This window comes from Microtus pennsylvanicus, chromosome 2 (assembly GCF_037038515.1).
Source record: "Microtus pennsylvanicus isolate mMicPen1 chromosome 2, mMicPen1.hap1, whole genome shotgun sequence".
NCBI classification, from domain to species: domain Eukaryota; kingdom Metazoa; phylum Chordata; class Mammalia; order Rodentia; family Cricetidae; genus Microtus; species Microtus pennsylvanicus.
Genome location: NC_134580.1, coordinates 75764149 through 75788064, shown reverse-complemented (window position 1 = coordinate 75788064; position 23916 = coordinate 75764149). Strand labels below are relative to the sequence as shown.

General features: G+C 37.8%; 1 pseudogene; it reads left to right on the top strand.

Moving 5' to 3' along the window:
• Positions 1-1999: 1999 nt before the first annotated feature.
• LOC142844252 (histone H2A.V pseudogene) lies at positions 2000-3653 on the top strand (annotated as a pseudogene).
• Positions 3654-23916: the final 20263 nt, after the last annotated feature.

The window sequence follows — 23916 nt, the reverse complement described above, 5'->3', positions numbered from 1 at the left end:
AACTGACATTGCCCTATAGTAAGGTTGATAAATAACTTAATTTTCATCATAGAAACTCCATCCAGAAACTGATGGAAACAGAGGCAGAGACCCACATCAGACACTGGAATGAGCTCTCAAAGTCCGGTCCAAGAATGGGAGGAGTGAGAATATGAACAAAGAGGTCAAGACCTGATGGGGACACACACTGAAAACGTTTACCTGAGCTAATGGAAGCTCATCAACTGCAACTTGATAAGAAAGGAACCAGCATAGGTTCAAACTAGTCCCTCTGCATGTGGGTGACAGTTGTATGGCTGGAACAGGCTGAGGGGCCACTAGCCGTGGCACCAGGATTTATCCCTACTGCTGGTGCTGCCTTTTTGGGAACTCATTTTATTTGGATGGATACCTTGCTCAGCTTAGATATAGTAGAAAGAGCTTCAGACCTTCCCCAAAGCAATGTGCCTTACCCTCTCTGAGGAGTGAATGGGGTAGGGTGGAGTAGGTGGAGGTGATGGGAGGAGGGGAGGAAGTGGGAACTGGGATTGATATGTAAAATGAAAAAAAAAAGCTATTCTGTTTTTTTTAAAAAAAATAAAAATAGTGGAATAGAGTAAGGAAATATTTCAGTGCTGAATTCTTATGCTCCAACTACACAAAGACAAGATTTTCTTTCTGCTGTGAAAAGTATTAAGATCATTAGGAAGTGCTCATTCTGCAGCTTATATCCTAGTACAATTTCTGTCATTATTGTCATCTCTTTATGAGCTACAATGTCCACCAAAAATAATCTTTATTTTTACTATGATGTTTTATTTCATTTCTTAGTGTCTGTACTCACCCCATTATGAGATTGACATTTCTGTATAATTGTTCCATATAGAATTTATGTGTATGTATACATGTATGTGTACATGGTGTGTGAGTGTGTGTGCATGTGCATGCATCACATGTGCAGGCAAATGTCTGTGAAGGAAACAAGAGGGTGTTGGATACCCTGAAGTTAGAGTTACAGATAGTTCTGATTCCTCTGACGTCTCCAGGTCCTTGAGCTTTTCTTTTAATATTGATACATACTGAAGTTTGTTATCAAATTCTAATCATTCTGTTTGTTTTATTTATATCCAAATTGTATAAACTCCAAAGAAAATTAGCCCACGTTCTAATCTGATCCTGCTGTCACTGCATAGGACATCTTTGGTTAATCTTTTACCCTTCAGAATTCTGTTTTCACAAATAAAAACTAAGAAAAAATATAGTACATCTCAAACTTATTTGCAGGATTTTCTGAACCAATATGGAAAGCATGAGTACAATATGAATTGAAATAAATCCTAAATTTTTGTTTTTACTTTTATTATTAACACAGTTTATTAATTTTACACATATCTGGTAATGGTTCCCATTCAATGAGTGTTAGTTAGAGGAATAAAGGAAATTTGTCAAATTTTATATTTAAGACTTTTCTGTGACAAGTAATTTTGGTGTACTTTTCCATTCAATTTTATAGATACTGATATACAAAACTTTATAGAATCAACAAAGTTACTACATCATTTTGTCTTTTGGAAGCATATCAGCAAGTTATTCAATTCATCTTATTGGAGCCATTACTTACTTTCACTTCCAAACACAAAATCACTAAGTCAATTTATCATGGATATTTATGAAAGATTATACTTATAAAATACAATGCTCATTTATGAAACCAGCTTTTTGTTTTCTTTTTGAGACTGGGTTTCTCTATATAGCCTTGTCTGTCCTGGAGTTTATTCTGTAGACAATGCTGGGGTTAAACTCTTGGAGGTCTAGAGGTCGGCCTGCCTCTGCCTCTCAACTATGGGGCGTAATAGCTTGTGCCACCACTACCTGGCACAACCAGGTTTTGTTGTCTTTTTTTTCTTTTTAAAGAATAATAATTCCTACCATAAATATGTACTTTGGTGTAGAGTTAAGTTGAAGTAGGATTCCATATGGAAAGGATTTACGACAAAAGTGGAGAACACCCATAGTGACAATGCTGCTCTCCTTGCCTAGCAACAATTTTTATTCACAGAAGTCAAATTGTGAGGAAGGTCTTGCTTTACCTTACAACACTAAAAAAGACGTTGCCACCTGTGTCTCGGTGCATATCTGTAAATAACAGATTGCACCAATTACGTTAGTGTTCAGTGGCTGTGCATTAAAAGAAAAGGCAGGGTGGGGGGGAGATTTATAGGCAAATACCTCCTCTAGAATTCTGAAACTGATAAGCAGAGGGATATGAATTTATTCACTGAATAAAAGTTTTAGAGAAAGGTTCTAATCAAGCTTGGCTTGCACAAAACAAGAAACCTGTGACTAATTGCAGATCATGTTGTTTGCCTAACAAACAAGACATTTAAAGGTCAGCCTCATTGCAAAATAAATCTAATCTCAAGGAAACATTAACCTTATCCTTACGTCTTACTTAGAATGAACATGATATGGGATAAAATAAAAGGAAGTGTCAGAGGAGGTTGGATGTCTCTTACGATATTGTGTAATGACTTTAGTTAAGTGCTGTGCAATAAATGAAGAAAACCTGACAGTGGAAGCTTCAATTTGTAAAAAGCACTCGAGTCAAACTTAAGAGAAATGCCATTTTTTTTGTTTTGTTTCCATTTTTCTAAAATAATTTTGCAACGAAGAATAACTTTATTTAGTAAATTTTACAATTCAATGGCTTGTTAGAGACCACAAATAAAGTCTATATGTGAATACCATGAATTAAATTCAACCTATATATTTATTTATTTTGTTTACAGTGTTCTGCCTCCATGGATGGCTGCAGGCCAGAAGAGGGCACTAGATTTCATTACAAATGGTTGTGAGCCACCGTGTGGTTGCTGGGAATTGAACTCAGGACCTCTGGAAGAAAAATCAGTGCTCTTAACCTCTAAACAATCTCTCCAGCTCCTCAACCTATATTTTTAAAAGAATACATAACTCTTAAAAATATTTAGTTGCCTATTTAAAAATAAATATTTCTAGGCGAGGCGGGTGGGGGCATTGTCCGGCTCTGGCAGTGGTGGTCCAGCTGCGAGAGCAGCCACTGCCACGCTGGGCAGCACTGGCCGTCACAGGACGGCAGTGTGCATCATGTGGCCGAGACCACGGCTGGAGGCAAAGCTGGGAAAGACAGTGGGAAAACCAACGCAAAGGCAGTGTCCTGTTCACAGAGAGCTGGGCTACAGTTTCTTGTGGGCCGGATGCACAGACACTTGAAGACTCGCACCACAAGCCATGGACGGGTGGGAGCCACTGCTGCTGTGTACTGTGCCGCGATTCTCACAGCTGAGGTGCTGGAGTTGGCAGGTAATGCTTCCAAGGATCTCAAAGTAAAGCGCATCACTCCACGTCACCTGCAGCCTGCAATCCGAGGTGATGAAGAGCTGGATTCACTCATCAAGGCTACCATAGCTGGGGGCAGTGTGATCCCACACATCCACAAATCTAGGATTGGAAAGAAGGGACAGCAGAAAACTGCTTAGGAAGTGATTTAACCACCTGCTCCCCGTTACTGTCTGTAGCTCGACAGTGGACACCTGTGGGATTGTGTGGAAACTTGAAGAACAGTTCAGTGGAAAAGCATAGACAATTGCTGTAGACAAGATAAAAGAAACATTTGTATGTTTTTAGACTCGCGAAGTTTGATAAATCCCTTTCTCTGTGGTCATAGTCATGTGTTGATTGGCCAAGTTTCTCCCTCATGTTTTATTTAAAAATTAAAAAAAAAATTCTAAAGACAAACTGTCTGAAGAAAACTACTGCAATGATATCTGCAAGTGGCTAATGCATACAGAACTCCAGATACTCTGGATCATCAAGGGTGTCTGTTCCTCTGGAAGATTTTGAAAATATATTTATTTATTTATTCATTCATTCATTTATTCGTTCATTTATTTATTTATTCATTTATATTTTTAAATTAATTTCTTTTTCTTTTTTTAAAAAAAACTATCCTTTCTCATTTTACATACCAATCCCAGTTCCCACTCCCTCCCCTCTTTCTACTTCCTCCACCTTTCCTCACATCCCACCCCCATTCACTCCTCAGAGAGGGTAAGGCATTTTATGGGGAGTTAACAAATTATAGCACATTGCTTTGAAGGAGGAATAAGGCCCTCCCCAGTATAACTAGGCAGAGCAAGGTATCCCTCCAAAGAGAATGGTTCCAAATAGCCAGTACAAGCAGTAGGGACAAATCCTTGTTGTCATCCTGGGCACTTGAGGTGATGCTACTCAGTCAAGAGGTAATTGTAATGGGATCTCCACTTGTACGAGAAGATTTTGCTTTACAAATTTTTCTTCTTTTTAAATGATAAGCAGCATGTAATTTGATCAAAATATGAATACAAATATGTGCCATGTAATTCCCTTTTCAGGTATATTTCTGACTCCATTTTTGTTTTCAAAATAAAAGTCTTCAAAAATACACAGAGATGCTGGCAAATTCTGAGTTGATGTACTGGTTAGGCTTCGTGGATTGACTGCCCGTACAGCATCTGAGAGAGCAGCTCAAGATTGGGTTGTCCTTTTCTTCTTCCCTATTGTTTCCACAGAGTATCAACATGGAGCATAATAATATAACATAACATCAACATCAAAGTATAATTATTTGCCAGTTTTTACCTTATATTATACTTTAGAAAGTAATAATTTCTAAACAAGTGCATTGATATTAACTTGATATGATCCCTTTCTGTCTGCAATTTTCTCTTAGATAAAATAAGTTGCAGCATTTTATTAATAATGGAGACAGAGAGGGAACTTGAAATATAATGGTCTGAGATATATGAGGTTTTATCACTGATTGGATACTTATATTCTCTTTTGTTCTCATTTTCTTTATATATATATATATTAATTTTGTACATGAGTGCACTGTATTTATAATATTTTTAACACTTTCCCATAGGCATTCAGTTCCTCCAATCTCTTTGAATTCTCAACAATTCATAGTCTCTTCTTCTAAATTATTTATTACATACACATATACATACTCACATATCTATGCACATATTTGCAAACATTACCCACTGAGCCCAATTAATGACGCCCAAAAGTACATGTGCTCAGGGATTGAGATTAGACAACATACAAATGGGTATATCCCTGGTGTACATCAACCACCACTATAGAAGAAGCACGTTTTATTTAACTCTTTAAAGGATTGATATTACAAACATTTAAAATTTCAGCTCCTGATATTTTGAGTAAAGAAAGAAGAGAGTTAAATGTAAGATAATGGCTTTGAAATAATGACTTCTACACATGACCATGATGCTATACCAATCAAATCTCAACAATATGATTACTTACACAATGATCATATCAGTCAGCATGCCAAGGTAAATGCGTTGAAATTCTTAGTTTCAAAATCATAGAAGGTAAATTTGTATACAAATCTTTTATGCTACTATGTGTGTGTGTGAATGCAGGTGTGGTTCATAAGTCAATATTGAATGCCTTTCTTAACTGCTGTTCAACTTCCTTTATTACTTATTCAAATTGTGTATCTCTGTGTATGTGTATGTGTATTTATGTTTGTTTGTCATTTCCGAGTGGATATATCGAAGCCACGGGAAGATGATGGGTGTTTTCTGTTTCACTTTTCACGTTACTCACTCTAGGCAGGGTCTGTGAATGAGCTTGAAATCTTGTTTTGCTTGACTTGATGACCAGCAACCTCCTAGCGTCATTCTATATCTGTTTCTACAAATAGAGTCACAAGCACAAGTAGACTAACCTAGGATTTTTATTGGTTTACTTGTTTGTTTTGTTATTTGCTTTGTTTTGTCTGTGGATGTTGGGGATTCAAATTCAATGTCTTCGTGGTTACATATTACCTACTGAAACATCTCCCTTGCTCCCTACCTTATATTTTGAAATACGATCTCTCACTGGAACTTGCTAATTCAGCTCTGTTGGCTAGTCATAAACTCCTAGTGACACTCATGCCCATCCCCAGCGCTAGGATTGTTGGAGCAAATCACTGGAACTTATTTTCTGTATACATTGTAGATCTAAACTCAGATTTCAATGCTTTAGACTAACCCATTTTCCCTGACCCTTCCCATAAATGTTTAAGGATTACTGAGCTCATAAAGGAGAATTGCATTATTTATTCATTCAGAAAGATGATATTTTGCCTTAGTATCTGGCATCAGAATTACTGTGGAATACCTGCTTTGGAAATCCAGGTATTCTCGAAAAAGAAAAAGCATAAGGGAGAGATGGTGTGGAAAAATCCAAAGTATTTTATTTCTTAGTCCAGATGAGTTTCCAGAAAAGGAGCCACTCCGCCATAAGCTTGTCAGTGAACCCTTTCATTTAGAAATCCAGTAAGAAAATGGTCTCCATCATCATTCTCTATACCTTCAAGGGATCCTCCTTACTGAACTCCCCACATACTATACAGATGGATAATAAATTCAGAGAAGTACTGGGAAATGCAGAGTTCTTTATTTTCGTTGCATGATATGAGGTTTGAGGCTGTCTATTTTCCACTTACATAAAGTAGAACCATATGTATTTAAGGCAATAAAGGCAGGACACCAGTGTACTGTTTACACACCATATTTGATTGGTTTCAGCATTTTTTTTATACTGTACAACTGAAGATAATGCAACAAATAATGTCAGTTAGGTGGTTTTTCAACCTTTATTTTTCTTTCAGTCACTGGAATAGATAACTATCAATGTAATGGGAATCTTTAATGTTTCATACTTTTATAAATATTTGCTTTGTAGGTAAAATGCTGTATTAATAGTTGAATAGTAATTTTTATTGGTGCCTTCCTACTTTCATAGCTTCTATATTTCATGTAGTATTCATATTTTTCTCAACAAAAAGTAATAGAATTTTACCTATTTTTCTTACTTTAATGCCTCCTCTGATATTTTTTGTCACAACACATTATCCATGTATTCATATGCTTTATTTCAGTGTTGACTTTTCTAATTAAAATGTCCTCTTTCCATATAAAATATACATACATACATACATACACACACACACACACACACACACACACACACACACACACTTACAAGGATAATTAAAACTGAGCGGTTGTGGCATACACTTTTAATCCCAGCACTCGGGAGGCAGAGGCAGGCAGATCTCTGTGAGTTCAAGGCCAGCCTGGTTTACAAGAGCAAGTTCCAGGACAGGCTCCAAAGCTATAGAGAAACACAGTTTCAAAAAACCAAAAAATATTGAAAATTTTATAATAGAAATATTTTACTTACATTTAATATAGATTGATTTAAGATTAGAATTAGTTTATTTTATTTAGATTTTTACACATTTATGGTCTATCTTTGCTATAAAAATCAATACACTTACATAACCACGTACTAATAGGATTTAGTATAAAAAATCTTAGTATATTTTTAAATATACCAGCACAAGTACACTTTTTGATTATTAACAACTAATATATGCAATCTCATTTCCAAAATAATTTTGTGATCTTAGATTACATTAACTATTTCCATATTCTTCAACTTTTTCTATAACTGTATTCATGTATACCTTAGGGAGATCTCTATTGCTGTGATGAAACACACTTCCAAAGCAACTTGAGGAAGAAAGGATTCATTCAGTTTATGGTCAAAGGAAGTCAGGATAAGGATCAAGCAGGATAGGATCCTAGAACCAGGATTTGATGTACATACCACGGAAGCATGTATACTGGCTTGATCACTATGGTTTGTTCAGCCTGGTTTGTTATAGAACCCAGGACCACTTACACAGGGGTGATCCAAACTACAATGGCCTGGTGCCTCCACATCAACTTCTGTTAAAAAAAAATATGCTATGTACGGGTCAGAATATCACATTATCTCATTTTCTTAAATGACGCTAGACCTCTTCAGTGATTCTAGTTTATATCTATCCAGCACAAAGAGTTTTATTTCTCCACATATTTCATCTCCAAAATTTATTATAACTAGAGTATCTACAATAGATATTCATTATTTTCATTATATTCACCCATAATGTTGTCATCTTGAACTTTACTTCATTTCTATATTGTTACAAGGTATTTTGATATTCTTATTTTCTGTTGTATGAAACAAACTTGTTTTACTTTTCATGAGTGGTTGTCAGTGATGAATGTTCACTGACTTTAAATATTTCTGTTTTTATGAAAAAGGTTTTTACTCTGCGTAGATTTTTGGATGGGTACCTATTTTATATCATTTTTTCAAAAGTTCAAAAATCAGTAAGTTAGAAATTATGTTTCTTTTTTTTTAAATTTATTTATTTATTAAAGATTTCTGTCTCTTCCCCGCCACCGCCTCCCATTTCCCTCCCCCTCCCCCAATTAAGTCTCCCCCCAGCCCAAAAAGCAATCAGGGTTCCCTGTCCTGTGGGAAGTCCAAGGAACCCCCACCTCCATCCAGGTCTAGTAAGTTGAGCATCCAAACTGCCTAGGCTCCCACAAAGCCAGTGCGTGCAGTAGGATCAGAAACCCATTGCCATTGTTCTTGAGTTCTCAGTAGTCCTCATTGTCCGCTATGTTCAGAGAGTCCGGTTTTATCCCAGGCTTTTCCAGACCCAGGCCAGCTGGCCTTGGTGAGTTCCCGATAGAACATCCCCATTGTCTCAGTGTGTGGGTGGACCCCTCGCGGTCCTGAGTTCCATGCTCATGCTCTCTCTCCTTCTGCTCCTGATTTGGACCTTGAGATTTTAGTCCTGTGCTCCAATTTGGGTCTCTGTCTCTGTCTCCTTTTATCGCTTGCTGAAGGTTAATATTCAGGAGGATGCCTATATGTTTTTCTTTGGGTTCTCCTTATTTAGCTTCTCTAGGATCACTAATTATAAGCTCAATGTCCTTAGTTTATGGCTAGAAACCAAATATGAGTGAGTACATCCCATGTTCCTCTTTTTGGGTCTGGCTTACCTCACTCAGGATAGTGTTTTCTATTTCCATCCATTTGCAAAATTCATGAAGTCCTTGTTTTTTATTGCTGAGTAGTACTCTAATATGTATAAATTCCATACTTTCTTCATCCATTCTTCCATTGAAGGGCATCTAGGTTGTTTCCAGGTTCTGGCTATCACAAACAATGCTGCTATGAACATTGTAGAGCATATACTTTTGTTGTATGATAAGGCCTCTCTTGGGTATATTCCCAAGAGTGGTATTGCTTGGTCCAGGGGTAAGTTGATCCCGAATTTCCTGAGAAACCGCCATACTGCCTTCCAAAGTGGTTGCACAAGTTTGCATTCCCACCAGCAATGGATGAGTGTACCCCTTTCTCCACAACCTCTCAAACAAAGGCTATCATTGGTATTTTTGATTTTAGCCATTCTGACAGGTGTAAGATGGTATCTTAAAGTTGTCTTGATTTGCATTTCCCTGATCGCTAAGGAAGTTGAGCATGACCTTAAGTGTCTTTTGGCCATTTGAAGTTCTTCTGTTGAGAATTCTCTGTTCAGCTCAATGCCCCATTTTATAATTGGGTTGATTAGCCTTTTACGGTCTAGTTTCTTGAGTTCTTTATATATTTTGGAGATCAGACCTTTGTCAGTTGCGGGGTTGGTGAAGATCTTCTCCCAGTTGGTGGGTTGCCTTTGTGTCTTAGTGACAGTGTCCTTTGCTTTACAGAAGCTTCTCAGTCTCAGGAGGTCCCATTTATTCAATGAGGTCCTTAATGTCTGTGCTGCTGGGGTTATACGTAAGAAGTGGTCTCCTGTGCCCATGTGTTGTAGAGTACTTCCCACTTTCTCTTCTGTCAGGTTCACTGTGTTCAAACTGATATTGAGGTCTTTAATCCATTTGGACTTGAGTTTTGTGCATGGTGATAGATATGGATCTATTTTCATTCTTCTACAGGTTGACATCCAGTTTTGCCACCACAATTTGTTGAAGATGCTCTCTTTTTTCCATTGTATACTTTTAGCTCCTTTATCGAAAATCAGGTGTTCATAGGTTTGTGGGTTAATGTCAGGGTCTTCTATTCGATTCCATTGGTCGACTTCTCTGTTTTTATGCCAATACCAAGCTGTTTTCAATACTGTAGCTCTGTAGTAGAGTTTGAAGTCAGGGATGGTAATGCCTCCAGACGATCCTTTGTTGTATAAGATTGTTTTGGCAATCCTGGGTTTTTTGTTTTTCCATATAAAGTTGATTATTGTCTTCTCCAGATCTGTGAAGAATTTTGATGGGATTTTGATGGGGATTGCATTGAATCTATAGATTGCTTTTGGTAGAATTGCCGTTTTTACTATGTTGATCCTCCCAATCCAGGAGCAAGGAAGATCTTTCCATTTTCTGGTGTCCTCTTCAATTTCTTTCTTCAAAGACTTAAAGTTCTTGTCAAATAGATCTTTCACATCCTTGGTCAGAGTTACCCCAAGATATTTTATGCTATTTGTGGCTATCGTGAAAGGTGATGCTTCTCTAATTTCCCTCTCTGTTTCCTTATCCTTAGTGTATAGGAAGGCCACTGATTTTTTGGAGTTGATCTTGTATCCTGCCACATTACTAAAGGTGTTTATCAGCTGTAGGAGTTTTTTGGTAGAGTTTTTGGGGTCGCTTATGTATACTATCATATCATCTGCAAATAACGAGAGCTTAACTTCTTCTTTTCCGATACGAATCCCCTTGATCCCTTTATGTTGTCTTATTGCTATTGCTAGAACTTCAAGCACTATATTGAAGAGGTATGGAGAGAGTGGACATCCTTGTCGTGTTCCTGATTTTAGTGGGATGGCTTTGAGATTTTCTCCATTTAATTTAATGTTAGCTGACGGCTTGCTGTAAATAGCTTTTATTATATTTAGGTATGACCCTTGTATCCCTAATCTCTCCAAGACTTTTATCATAAAGGGGTGTTGAATTTTGTCAAATGCTTTTTCAGCATCTAATGAAATGATCATATGGTTTTTTTCTTTCAGTTTATTTATATGATGGATTACATTGATAGATTTGCGTATGTTGAACCAGCCCTGCATCTCTGGGATGAAGCCTGCTTGATCATAATGGATAATTTTTCTAATGTGTTCTTGGATTCGGTTTGCCAGTATTTTATTGAGAATTTTTGCATCAATATTCATGAGTGAGATCGGCCTGTAATTTTCTTTCTTGGTTGGGTCTTTGTGTGGTTTTGGTATCAGGGTAACTGTAGCTTCATAAAAGGAATTTGGCAATGACGCTTCTGTTTCTATATTGTGAAATACATTAAGGAGTATAGGTATTAGCTTTTCTTGGAAGTTCTGGTAGAATTCTGCATTGAAACCATCTGGTCCTGGGCTTTTTTTGGAAGGGAGATTTTTGATAACGGTTTCTAGCTCTTCGCGACTAACAGGTCTATTTAGATCGTTCACCTGGTCTTGGTTTAGCTTTGGTATGTGGTACTTATCTAAAAAAATGTCCATTTCTTTTGCATTTTCTAGTTTTGTGGCATACAGGCTTTTGTAGTAAGATCTAATGAGTCTCTGAATTTCCTCTGTGTCTGTGGTTATGTCCCCCTTTTCATTTCTGATCTTATTTATTTGCATGTTCTCTCTCTGTCGTTTAATTAGTTTGGATAGGGGTTTGTCGATCTTGTTGATTTTCTCCAAGAACCAACTTTTTGTTTCATTGATTCTTTGGACTGTTTTCTGCGTTTCTATTTTGTTGATTTCCGCCCTCAGTTTGATTATTTCCAGTCTTCTACTCCTCCTGGGCGCATCTGCTTCTTTTTTTCTAAAGCTTTCAGGTGTGCTGTTAAGTCTCCGATGTATGCTTTCTCTGTTTTCTTTAAGTGGGCACTTAGTGCTATGAACTTTCCTCTTAGCACTGATTTCATAGTGTCCCATAGGTTTGAGTATGTTGTCCCTTCATTTTCATTAAATTCAAGGAAGACTTTAATTTCTTTCTTGATTTCTTCCTTGACCCAGGTGTGGTTCAGTAGTTGACTGTTCAGTTTCCATGTGTTTGTCGGCTTTCTGGAGGTAGGATTGTTGTTGAATTCTAACTTTAATCCATGGTGATCTGATAAGACACAGGTGGACACTGATATTTTTTTGTATCTGTGGAGGTTTCCTTTGTTTCTGAGTATGTGGTCAATTTTCGAGAAGGTTCCATGGGCTGCAGAGAAGAAGGTATATTCTTTCCTATTTGGGTGGAATGTTCTATAGATGTCTGTTAAGTCCATTTGCTTCATTACCTCCAGTAGTTCTCTTACTTCTCTATTAGGTTTCTGTCTGATTGACCTGTCCATTGCTGAGAGAGGTGTATTGAAGTCTCCTACTACTAGTGTGTGTGGTTTGATGTCTGCCTTGAGTTTTAGTAATATTTCTTTTGCATACGTGGGTGCTTTTATATTAGGGGCGTAAATATTCAGGATTGAGACTTCATCCTGACAAATTGTTCCTGTTATGAGTATAAAGTGACCATCTCGATCTCTTCGGATTGATTTTAGTTTGAAGTCAGTTTTGTTAGAAATTAATATGGCCACACCTGCTTTTTTCTTAGGACCATTTGCTTGAAAGATCTTTTCCCAGCCCTTTACTCTGAGTAGATGCCTGTCTTTGTGGTTGAGATGTGTTTCTTGCAAACAGCAGAATGTTGGATCCTGTTTTCGTATCCAATCTCTTAGCCTGTGCCTTTTTATAGGTGAATTGAGACCATTAATATTAAGTGATATTAATGACCAGTGGTTGTTTACGCCAGATATTCTTATTGTTTTTGGAAGTAGAATTTGTGTGTCTCCCTTCTTTGAGTTGTGCTAGTGATGGGTCGCTAGATGCCTGAGTTATTGTAAGCAGTGTTGGCAATGTTGGATTCCTTGGGTTGCGATTTTCCTTCTATTACTTTCTGTAGGGCTGGATTCGTGGCTACGTATTGTTTAAATTTGTTTTTATCCTGGAATGTCTTGATTTCTCCATTTATAGTGAACGAAAGCTTGGCTGGGTATAGTAGTCTGGGCTTGCATCCATGGTCTCTTAGCTTCTGCAGTAGTTCTATCCAGGACCTTCTGGCTTTCATTGTTTCCATAGAGAAATCAGGTGTAAGTCTGATCGGTTTACCTTTATAAGTTACTTGGCCTTTTTCCTTTGCAGCTCTTAGTATTCTTTCTTTAACCTGTATATTTTGTGTTTTGATTATTATATGGTGAGGGGATGTTTTCCTTTGATCCAGTCTGTTTGGTGTTCTATATGCTTCTTGAATATTCAAAGGAATCAAAGGAATATCTTTCTTTATGTTGGGAAAGTTTTCTTCCATAATTTTGTTCAAAATATTTTCTGGGCCTTTGAGCTGTGACTCTTCTTCTTCTATTCCTATTATTCTTAGATTTGGTCTTTTTGTTGTGTCCCATATTTCCTGAATGTTTTGTGATGAGAATTTGTTGGCTTTGCAGTTTTCTTTGATCAGAGCGTTTATTTTCTCTATGTTGTCCTCAGAATCTGAGATTCTTTCTTCTATTTCTTGTAGTCTATTGATTATGCTTGTTTCTGTAGGCTCTGCTCGTTGACCTAGATTTTCCATATCCAGCTGGTCCTCAGTTTGTGTTTTCTTCCTTGCTTCCATTTCAGTTTTCAATTCTTGAACTGTTTCCATTACCTGTTTGATCGTTCTTTCTTGGTTTCCCAGGGTATTATGTACATATTTACTCATTTCTTCAAATTTTTGGTTATACTTCTCATCCATTTCTATAAGGGCATTTTTCACATGTTGTTTAAGGGACTCTACAGCTTTCATAAAGTCAATTTTTTCCACTTCTTCTGTGTTATGGTGTTGGAGACCTTCTGTTGTAAGATCGTTGGGTTCTGGTGTTTTCATGTTGTTTTTCAGATTATTGGGTGAATTCTTTCCTTGGCGCCTGCCCATCTCCTCCTATCGATGCTATCTAAGGGGTCTTTTAAAACTGGTTCAGGTTCCCCTGCTGGCCAGGGGCTCCTCTTACAAAATGCCCTTGCTCTGTTTCCTGGTTCCTGCCGGGGGCCAAGATCCCTCTCACCCCTCAGAAAGGTCTTCAGGAATAGGACCCGGCTCCTCCTTTGCCAGGGACCTCCGCAACCGAAGGCCTACCTCTTTGGTTTAATTGTAGTGGGGCGATCTGTTCTTGGTGTTGCGCGCGGTCCCTGCAGCCTGCTTCTGCTGCTGGGACGGTTCCCGCCGCCAGCAGCCTGTGTCCTCTGCTGCCGCTTTGGTCCCAGTGGGTCCCCGCCGGCTGCGCTGGGCGTCCTCCGGCCGCATTCCGCCGCCCGGTGTTCCGGCCGCGTTCCGCCGCCCGGTGTTCCGGCCGCGTTCCGCCGCCCGGTGTTCCGGCCGCGTTGCGTTCCGCCAGCCGGTGTTCCGGCCGCGTTGCGTTCCGCCGCCCGGTGTTCCGGCCGCGTTGCGTTCCGCCGCCCGGTGTTCCGGCCGCGTTGCGTTCCGCCGCCCGGTGTTCCGGCCGCGTTGCGTTCCCAGAAATTATGTTTATCACTGAAGCCTATTCATCAATCTTCCATTTAAGTTTAACTTTTTATTTTGGATACTTTTTTCTTTTATTATAATTTGCTTAAGTTCATATGTGTCGTAAATATAATGCATCTTTTTCTGGAATGTGTGTCACAATGTCTTTTATACTTTCTGAAATATTAGAGCCAAAATTTTTTGAAAGTCCTTTCTCCTGAATCATGTTTTCCTCAATAGAATTTGTTAAATTGTAAAACATTTTTACAAAATAAGCAAGCCTCCTTGCTTTGGGAATGTGTTACTTTCAATAAAATTATCACAAAAAAATATCTAATAGAATGATTTAGTTGAAGAAGGATATATTCTGGCTCATAATTTAGGACAGAACTACAATGGCAGGCAAGCATGCTGGTGGGTCTGTGACATCTGAGTTTATCTCATGGCTACAGTCAGAAGGCAGAGAAATATGAATGCTGCTCACCTGGCCTTCTCCTTTCCTCCAAACACCTCAGCTGACACTCATAGTGGATCCTTGTTCATAAGATAAATGTCTCTGAAACAATTGTAACAACCATGGATTTGTTTCCATTTTGATTCTAAATCTAGTAAAAAAAATTCTGTAATTACACTGTACTTAGGTTTTGTCTAGCTCAGTGACTCTCAATTCTGGGATTCTTCAAAATATTTTCTCATGTTGTGACACCTAACCATAAAATTATTTTCATTGCCTCTTCATACCTGTAATTTCATTATTGTTATGAATCATAATACATATCTGTGTTTTCCAATGGTCTGTGAAATGGTCTTTTGATCACTTAATGGGTCATAACCTAGTTGAGAACTCTGGTCTCAACTAGCTGCTACTAGCTTACTATGTTTCACCAATCTACTCTGGTATATTTTTCTTTAATAAACATTAATGTTCCAAATATTTCTTAACTTCTTTTATTTTGCTTCCGATTCAAACTTTAAATTTCTCCACATTATTCATCTTCTTGATTTATTAATAACATCATATTAGAGGACACGTGTGAAATTTAATCACTCTATTACTTCCAAACACTTTCTGATGCTTAACTTAGTGATCGACACCTGCCATCTTAAAAGGTAGAAGGTAGAGAAAGGAGGATCAGGAATTGAATTACTTCAAATTCATACTATGCTACATAGCGTGTTAAAGGCCGACCCAATCTACATAAAATACGATCTCAAACAGCCAAACGATAAGCACAATCAAACAAAGAACCTGAAGCCATTTGTCTTGATTCTTCCTTTAGAGTGCCTACTATTCTTTACTAGCAAGTAGAAAACTAAGCCACGTGCCATAGCAGCAGCTGACACAACATTATTTCTTCCCAATGACCTTTCTTATTCCTCTGGCTAACTTTTAGATCTAGAAATAAAACCACTTTAATAAACAGTACAATAATCTACCTAGAACCTGCTTTTTATGGATATAGTTCTAGGTGTATTTTATGCTTTGCTTCATTCTGATGGTCTATGCTTCTAAACTCCAGTTTCTCAGACCCATTAAGTACTTTCCAGACTGTCAAAACATCCATTAATCATTCCATATTTCTTTCATTAAGATTTTTCTCACTCTGCACAATTTGAATTCAATTGGGAAATAACTTGAGCGAAAATCCAGACACTATGTTACTGTCAGTTTCCACACATCTCTTTTCTCCCACATCTGGGGTGCTCAAGTTATGTCTCTTTAGGAAGCTAATCTCAAATTCCAATTCCTATTTTTTAAAATTTCAACTTCATGTTTCTTTCTTCCTGTTTTCATAAAATCACTAAATGCTGTGATGGTTTCTCTGCATCCTGGCAGTCATTCTTGGCCAAGCTCCTTGGCTTCTAACTTTGAGCCATCAAGATTTGGAAGGACCCCAAGGAAAAAGTAAGGTATAAGTTGTTTAGCCTCAGTAATTTTGTCCTCACTCAAGATTTAGCACCTCCTGCTACATCACTTCAGGAGTCCCTGAAAACTTGACATGTGAATTCTTTTCCTTCTTAAACAAAAATTCATTTTGAAAATTTTGAAACATTGAATGAAGGAAATTTCAGAAATCCTAGCATAAACTTTTTTTCGAGGCTCTGGTTAAATAGAATAAATTTTTGTTATAGATAAAATTATTTTTCCAGACTCTATTCTAGTTCCTACATTCAGTTGTACATTTAAATGTAATATATATATATATATATATATATATATATGAATAAATATATGTATGAATAAATGATGGCAGTGTGATGGGTCTTCACAGAATGATAATGTTGTTAATTTATGATTATAATAAATATAGTCTGTGCAATGAATCTTCAAAATAAAGTGACTGGATAAGTAGATGTCATTTCCCACTCAATACCCTAATTTCATCATGCTAAATATAAAAAGACTATAATTGATGGTACCCTACGGAATAATGATGCTCTCTGACATGACAGGTTACAAAATAAAATCCCTGTTCCCAGTGCTTAGTCAAGGGTGTCCCCAAAACACCCAAAACAATACAGTTTACTATCATTTATCTTAATTGCACAGGAGAGGTCTCTCTTGCTGAAGATACCATGCACTTTGGTCACAGGCTATAGAGAAAGAGAAATTAATTTGATCCTGACAAGGAAGCAATTTTCTTGCTGGCTAACTTTTATCCTACCCAATGGAAATTTGTATGATTTTTATGGAAAAGCAGCAGCAATCTTACCAAACTATGACTTTTATGAATGATATTAATGACAAGAGTGTCAAAAAAGAACCACAAATATTATGGGATGTTTATCAGTTTCTGATCAAATTTAATTTTTCAGAAGGAAACTCAAGTCTAGTACTTTAAGAATTGCCCAAGGTCCATCACAAGGGAGCTCATAGGCTTCTGTGTTGAATAGTTCTTTTATTAAATAGATATAGGATCAAATTGTCCTCTATATTCCTGCTTCTGTTCTTATAGATTACTGCATTTCTATCAGACCTCAAATGAATAATTTCATTGTGCAGTTGATGGTAGTAGCAAAGGCAGTAATTTGCAAATGGTTGAAGTTCAGAAAATAAGTGTCTGTGGAGGGTTTAGCCATAAATTATACATTAATATTGATTTTCCACCAAATCTCAGACATAATCATTGAGGAACAGATAAAAGAATGATAAGAGCCAAAGGTGGAGGAGTTCCATATTCGAAGTGTCTTGTCAACATGAAAGGATAGTGAAGGCTCATTGACAGGTTTAGGGAAGAGCCTTGACCACGTTATGACTTGTCAAGGATCTCAGTTCTTAACACTATCATACTGGAACCTTTGTTACCACGTGTTTACATGGATTACCAACTTTCTAGCATAAGTACAATTTTAAACATGCAAAATATTAGACTATTTGTTTCTGAAAAGGCACATTTACTGCCTAAACTATAACTGACCTATATATTAATACTTAAAACACCAAAATGCTAGACAAAATATCTAAAAGTCCTTTTAATTAGAATGAATTAAAATGATCAGGCTCATACATATCAATGCCTTACATGTAAATTTATAGGTACACATATTTTGTTTGTTCATTTACTTTTAGATATTGTCTTACCATGTAGCCTTAGCTATCAGGGAAAAAGTTACATAGATTAGACTTACCTCAAACTCATAGAGATTTGAGAGCCTCTGCCTTCTGAATGCATAGACTAAAAACATGAGCCCCTCCCACAATTCTAATATCGAAGATTTATAATCAAGTAAGGAATTCAGAGAAGCAACAAATTCCATCACCAAAAAATTACTTAAATAGGTTATATGTATAGACGCAAATTATGAAAATCAATTTAAAAGCCCATATATACATGAATCTTTATTGCATTAACAAAAAAGTAGTATTGTTTTCCAAGTCCTTATATAGCTTATGCTTTTGTCCATGCAAACATGCTTTTCCCTTATACTGTATCCACACATAGTAAATGTATGAATATGTTCATTTTTTATTTTCATTCCTCTTCTATTCTCTCCTTTATCCATTTATTCACTTCATTCTCTTTACTCTTCCCAAATATTTCTTTTCTTCTTTTATATATTTTACTTGAAATCTACACTCTATATATGAAAAAAAATTAACTTTTGTTTTTTTCTCATGAATATTTTATATTACTACTTTTATTTTACTACAGTTTTATTATTTATTATGGATGTACAGTATTCCACAGTGCCAAATACCACATTTTCTAACATTTATAAATGTAACACTCTTGTTATAAACCCACAGAAATCAAGATCAGTATATGCTGTATGAGTGTCTCTGGGAAGAAGGAATTAATACCTTTCCCACTAGACTGAGAAGACGAGAAACCAAATAAATTATTTAATCCAAATGCAACTTGATGAGCTAGTGGGTTTGTTGGAGTTACTTGCAAGATCATGGTGGATAAGTGGTACTTGCTTCACCAGGAAGTCACTAGAAAAAATTTGGGGTAGCTATGGAACATATGAGTCCAAATGCAATCCCTTGCTTACTGCTTAATTTACCTTATAGACACAAAGTGTTTGCGAGGATCTCATGAGCCCAGTGAATTCTAGGCATCCTGCTTTCCTGATTGAGGGATGTTCCTAAGGTTTGTCTTGTGGAGATCTTAGCTTCTCTAATCCAAAATGGAAATAATCATGTCAAATGCGGAGGAAACAAGAAAATTTCAGGACAGGGAAGAAATATCTAAATGCTCATCTTTACTATGATTCTCTTCACATAAATGTGCATTTCAAATTTGTATGTAAATCTTTTATTTATTTTTTTTGTTGAAAAAAATTTCTGCCTTCTCCCCGCCTCCTATTTTCCTCCCCCTCCCCTCACTCCTCTCCCCCTCCCCCCAATCCTCTACCCCTCCCTTACTCCTCTCCCCCTCCGCCAACTCCTCTGCCCCCTCTCCCCACTCCATTCCCCCTCCCACTACTCCATTCCCCCCTCCCTCTCCAGTCTGAAGAGCAGTCCTATTTCCCTGCCCTGTGGGAAGTCCAAAGTCCTCCCCCCTAAATCCAGGTCCAGGAAGGTGAGCATCCAAACAGGCTAGGCTCCCACAAAGCCAATTCATGCAGTAGGATCAAAACCTAGTGTCACTGTCCTTGGCTTCTCATCAGTCTTCATTGTCCACCATGTTCAGAGAGTCCAGTTTTATCCCATGCTTATTCAGTCCCAGTCCAGCTGGCCTTGGTGAGCTCCCAATAGATCAGCCCCACTGTCACAATGGGTGGGTGCACACCTCGAGGTCCTGACTTCCTTGCTCATGTTCTCCCTCCTTCTGCTCCTTATTTGGACCTTGGCAGCTCAGTCCGATGCTCCGATGTGGGTCTCTATCTCTAGCTCCATCCATCGCCAGATGAAATTTCTAAGGTGATATGCAAGATATTCATCAGTATGGCTATAGGATAGGGTCATTTCAGGTTCCCTCTCCTCAGTTGCCCAAGGTACTACCTGAGGACATCTCCCTAGACACCTGTGAGCCCCTCTAGAGTCAAGACTCTTGACAACACTGTGATGGCTCCCTTAATTAGGATATATACTTCCCTGCTCCCAGATCCACCCTTTCTTTATCCCAACCATCCCATTCCCCCAAGCTCCCCCCATCCTCCCCTTCTCACTGGTCTAACCCCATTTCCCCTTACCCCCATCCCACCTCACCACCAAGTTCCCAGTTTTTGCCCTGCAATCTTGTCTACTTCCCATATCCAGGTGGATGACTATATGTTTTTCTTTGGGTTCACTTTCTTATTTAGCTTCTCTAGGATCACAAATTACAGGCTCAATGTCCTTTATTTATGGCTAGAAACCAATTATGAGTGAGTACATCCCATGTTCATCTTTTTGGGTCTAGCTTACCTCACTCAGGGTAGTGTTTTCTATTCCCATCCATTTGCATGCAAAATTCAAGATGTCCTTGTTTTTTACCGCTGAGTAGTACTCTAATATGTATATATTCCACACTTCCTTCATCCATTCTTCCATTGAAGGACATCTAGGTTGTTTCCAGGTTCTGGCTATTACAAATAATGCTGCTATGAACATAGTTGAACAAATGCTTTTGTCATATGATTGGGCATCTCTTGGGTATATTCCCACGAGTGTGATTACTGAGTCTTGGGGTAGGTTGATTGTGAATTTCCTGAGAAACCAAAACACTGATTTCCAAAGTAGTTGCACAAGTTTGCATGCCCACCAGCAATGGATGAGTGTACCCCTTACTCTACAACCTCTCCAGCAAAGGCTATCATTGGTGTTATTGATTTTAGCCATTCTGACAGTTGTAAAATGCTATCTCAAAATTGTTTTAATTTGCATTTCCCTGATCACCAAGGAGGTTGAACATGACCTTAAGTGTTTTTTGGCCGTTTGAATTTCTTCTGTTGAGAATTCTCTGTTCAGTTCAGTGCCCCATTTTTTTAAATGGGTTAATTAGCACTTTAAAGTTTAGTTTCTTGAGTTCTTTATATATTTTGGAGATCAGACCTTTGTCTGTTGCAGGGTTGGTGAAGATCTTCTCCCACTCAGTGGGTTGCCTTTTTGTCTTATTGACAGTGTCCTTTGCTTTACAGAAGTTTCTCAGTTTCAGGAGGTCCCATTTATTCAATGTTGTCCTTAATGTCTGTGCTGCTGGGGATATATGTAGGAAGTTATCTCCTGTGTCCATATGTTGTAGAGTACTTCCCACTTTCTCTTCTATCAGGTTCAGTATGTTCAGGCTGATATTGAGGTCTTTAATCCATTTGGACTTGAGTTTTGTGCATGGTGATAGATATGGATCTATTTTCATTGTTCTACAGGTTGTCAATCAGTTCTGCCAGCACCATTTGTTGAAGATGCTCTCTTTCTTCCACTGTATACTTTTAGCTCCTTTATCAAAAATCAGGTGTTCATAGGTTTGTAAGTTAAAATCCAGGTCTTCTACTGAATTCCATTGATCGACTTCTCTGTTTTTCATGCCAATACCAAGCTGTTTTCAATACTGAAGCTTGTAATAGAGTTTGAAGTCAGGGATGGTAATGCCTCCAGAAGTTCCTTTATTGTATAAGATTGTTTTGGCTATCCTGGGTTTTTGTTTTTCCATATAAAGTTGATTATTGTCCTCCCAAGTTCTGTGAAGAATTTTGATGGGATTTTAACGGGGATTGCATTGAATGTATAAATTGCCCTTGGTAGAATTGCTGTTTTTACTATGTTGATCCTCCCAATCCAAGAGCAAGGAAGATCCTTCCAGTTTTGGTATCCTCCTCAGTTTCTTTCTTCAAAGACTTAAAGTTCTTGTCAAATAGATCCTTCACTTCCATGGATAGAGTTACCCCAAGATATTTTATGCTATTTGTGGCTATCATAAAAGGTGATGATTCTCTGAATTCCCTCTCTGCTTCCTTATTCTTTGTGTATAGGAGGGTAACTGATTTTTTGGAATTGATCTTGCATCCTGCCACCCTACTAAAGGTGTTTATCAGCTATAGGAGTTCTTTGGTGGAGTTTTTGGGGTCGCTTATGTACACTATCATATCATCTTCAAATAATGAAAGTTTAACTTCTTCCTTTCAATTCCAATCCCTTTGTTCCCCTTATGTTGTCTTATTGCTATTGCTAGAAGTTCAAGCACTATATTGAAGAATTAATGAGAGAGTGGACAGCCTTGTTGTGTTCCTGATTTTAGTGGGATGGCTTTGAGTTTCTCTCGATTTAATTTGATGTCAGCTGTAGGCTTGCTGTAAATAGCTTTTATTATATTTAGGTATGACACTTGTATCCCTTATCTCTCCAAGACCTTTATCAAAAAGGGATGCTGAATTTTGTCAAATGCCTTTTTGTCATCTAATGAAATGATCATATGTTTTTTTTCTTTCAGTTTATGTATATGATGAATTACATTGGTAGAGTTTCTTATGTTGAACAAGCCCTGCATCAATGAGATGAAGCCTACTTGATCATAATGGATAATTTTTCTAATGTGTTCTTGGATTCAGTTTGCCAGTATATTTTATTGAGGATTTTTGCATCCATGCTCACGGTATTGTGACTGCCCAAATGACACATTAGTGCATACGTATTCATCCAAGTGATTTAAATTAATAGCTGATTACTGCATGACCTATCCTAAATCATGTAAAAATGAAAAGCACACACTTGTCCACAGTCATTTTTACTGATCACTCTCTTTTTTGTGTGCCCTCCTTGAATTTTTAATTTACTTATATGGCAAAATCTACAATTTTCAGCTTCTTCGCAACAATTGACAACCTCCTCCTTCACTGGAGTGTATACTCCATGTGAAAAAAATTCTCTTACAGCAACTAGCTTTGTTTTTATTTACATAAAGTCATTGGTCATTAAAGATTAATTCAATTTAATTAATGCTGGGTTTTACTGAAATCAAGCTTGGTTAACCAAAAAAAAATCAGATAATGCAAAGTGAACATTGCAGATCTACTTATTCTACATCTATGCCTTCAAACTGAAGCAGGCAAAATATTTTTGATAATTTTTTATTATTATTATTTCATTTTATCACTTTAAAAAATACCAATCCAAATTCCCACTTCCCCCTTTCCTTCCACTCCCCTCTGACACACCTTCCCTCCCACCCCCCTCCAATCTTGAGAGAGGGCAAGGCACCCTTCCCTGTGGAAAATCCATGTCCCTCCCTACTACATCAAGATTAAACAAGGTATACATCAAAAGAAAACAGGAACCCAAAAAGCCAGTACAAGCAGTAGAGATAAATTCCAGTGCCACTGTCATTGGCCCCTCAGTCTGCCCCAACTGTCAACCACATTCAGAGAGACTGGTTTGAACCCATGCTCTTTCATTCCTAGTCCTCTTGAAGTTGGTGAGTTCCCATTAGCTCAGGCACATTGTCTCATTGGGTAAGCCCCTCATGGTATTAACTTCCTTGTTCATACTCTCCCTTCTTGTGCTCTTTAACTGGACCTTGTGAGCTCAGTCCAGTGCTCCAATGTGGGTCTCTTTCTATGTCACTATCTATTGTTGGACAAAGGTTCTATGGTGATATTTAAGATAATCATCAGTCTGACTACAGGGCAAGGCCAGTCCAGGTACCCTCTCCTCTGTTGCATAGGGTCTTAACTGGGGTCATCCTTGTGGGTTCCTGGAAATTTTTCTAGAGCCAGGTTTCTTGCTAACGCCCATATGGCTCCCTCAATCAAGATATGTCTTTCCTTGCTCTTATATCTGTCCTTCCTCCATCTCAACTATTCCAGTCCTTCAAGCTCTCCCCAATCCACCCTCCTCTTCTCCCCTCCTCTTTACTTTTTCCTCTTTCCCTTCCTTCTACCCCTCACTTTTATGCCACCAAATTTTGTTAGGCAATCTTGTCTGTTTCCTATTTCCAGGTAGATTTAGATGTTTTCCTTTGGGTTCCCCTTATAACTCAGCTTCTCCAGGATCATGAACAATAGGCTCAATGTCCTTTGTTTATGGCTAGTATCCACTGATGAGTGAGTACATACCATATTCATATTTTGGGGACTGGGTTATCTCACTCAG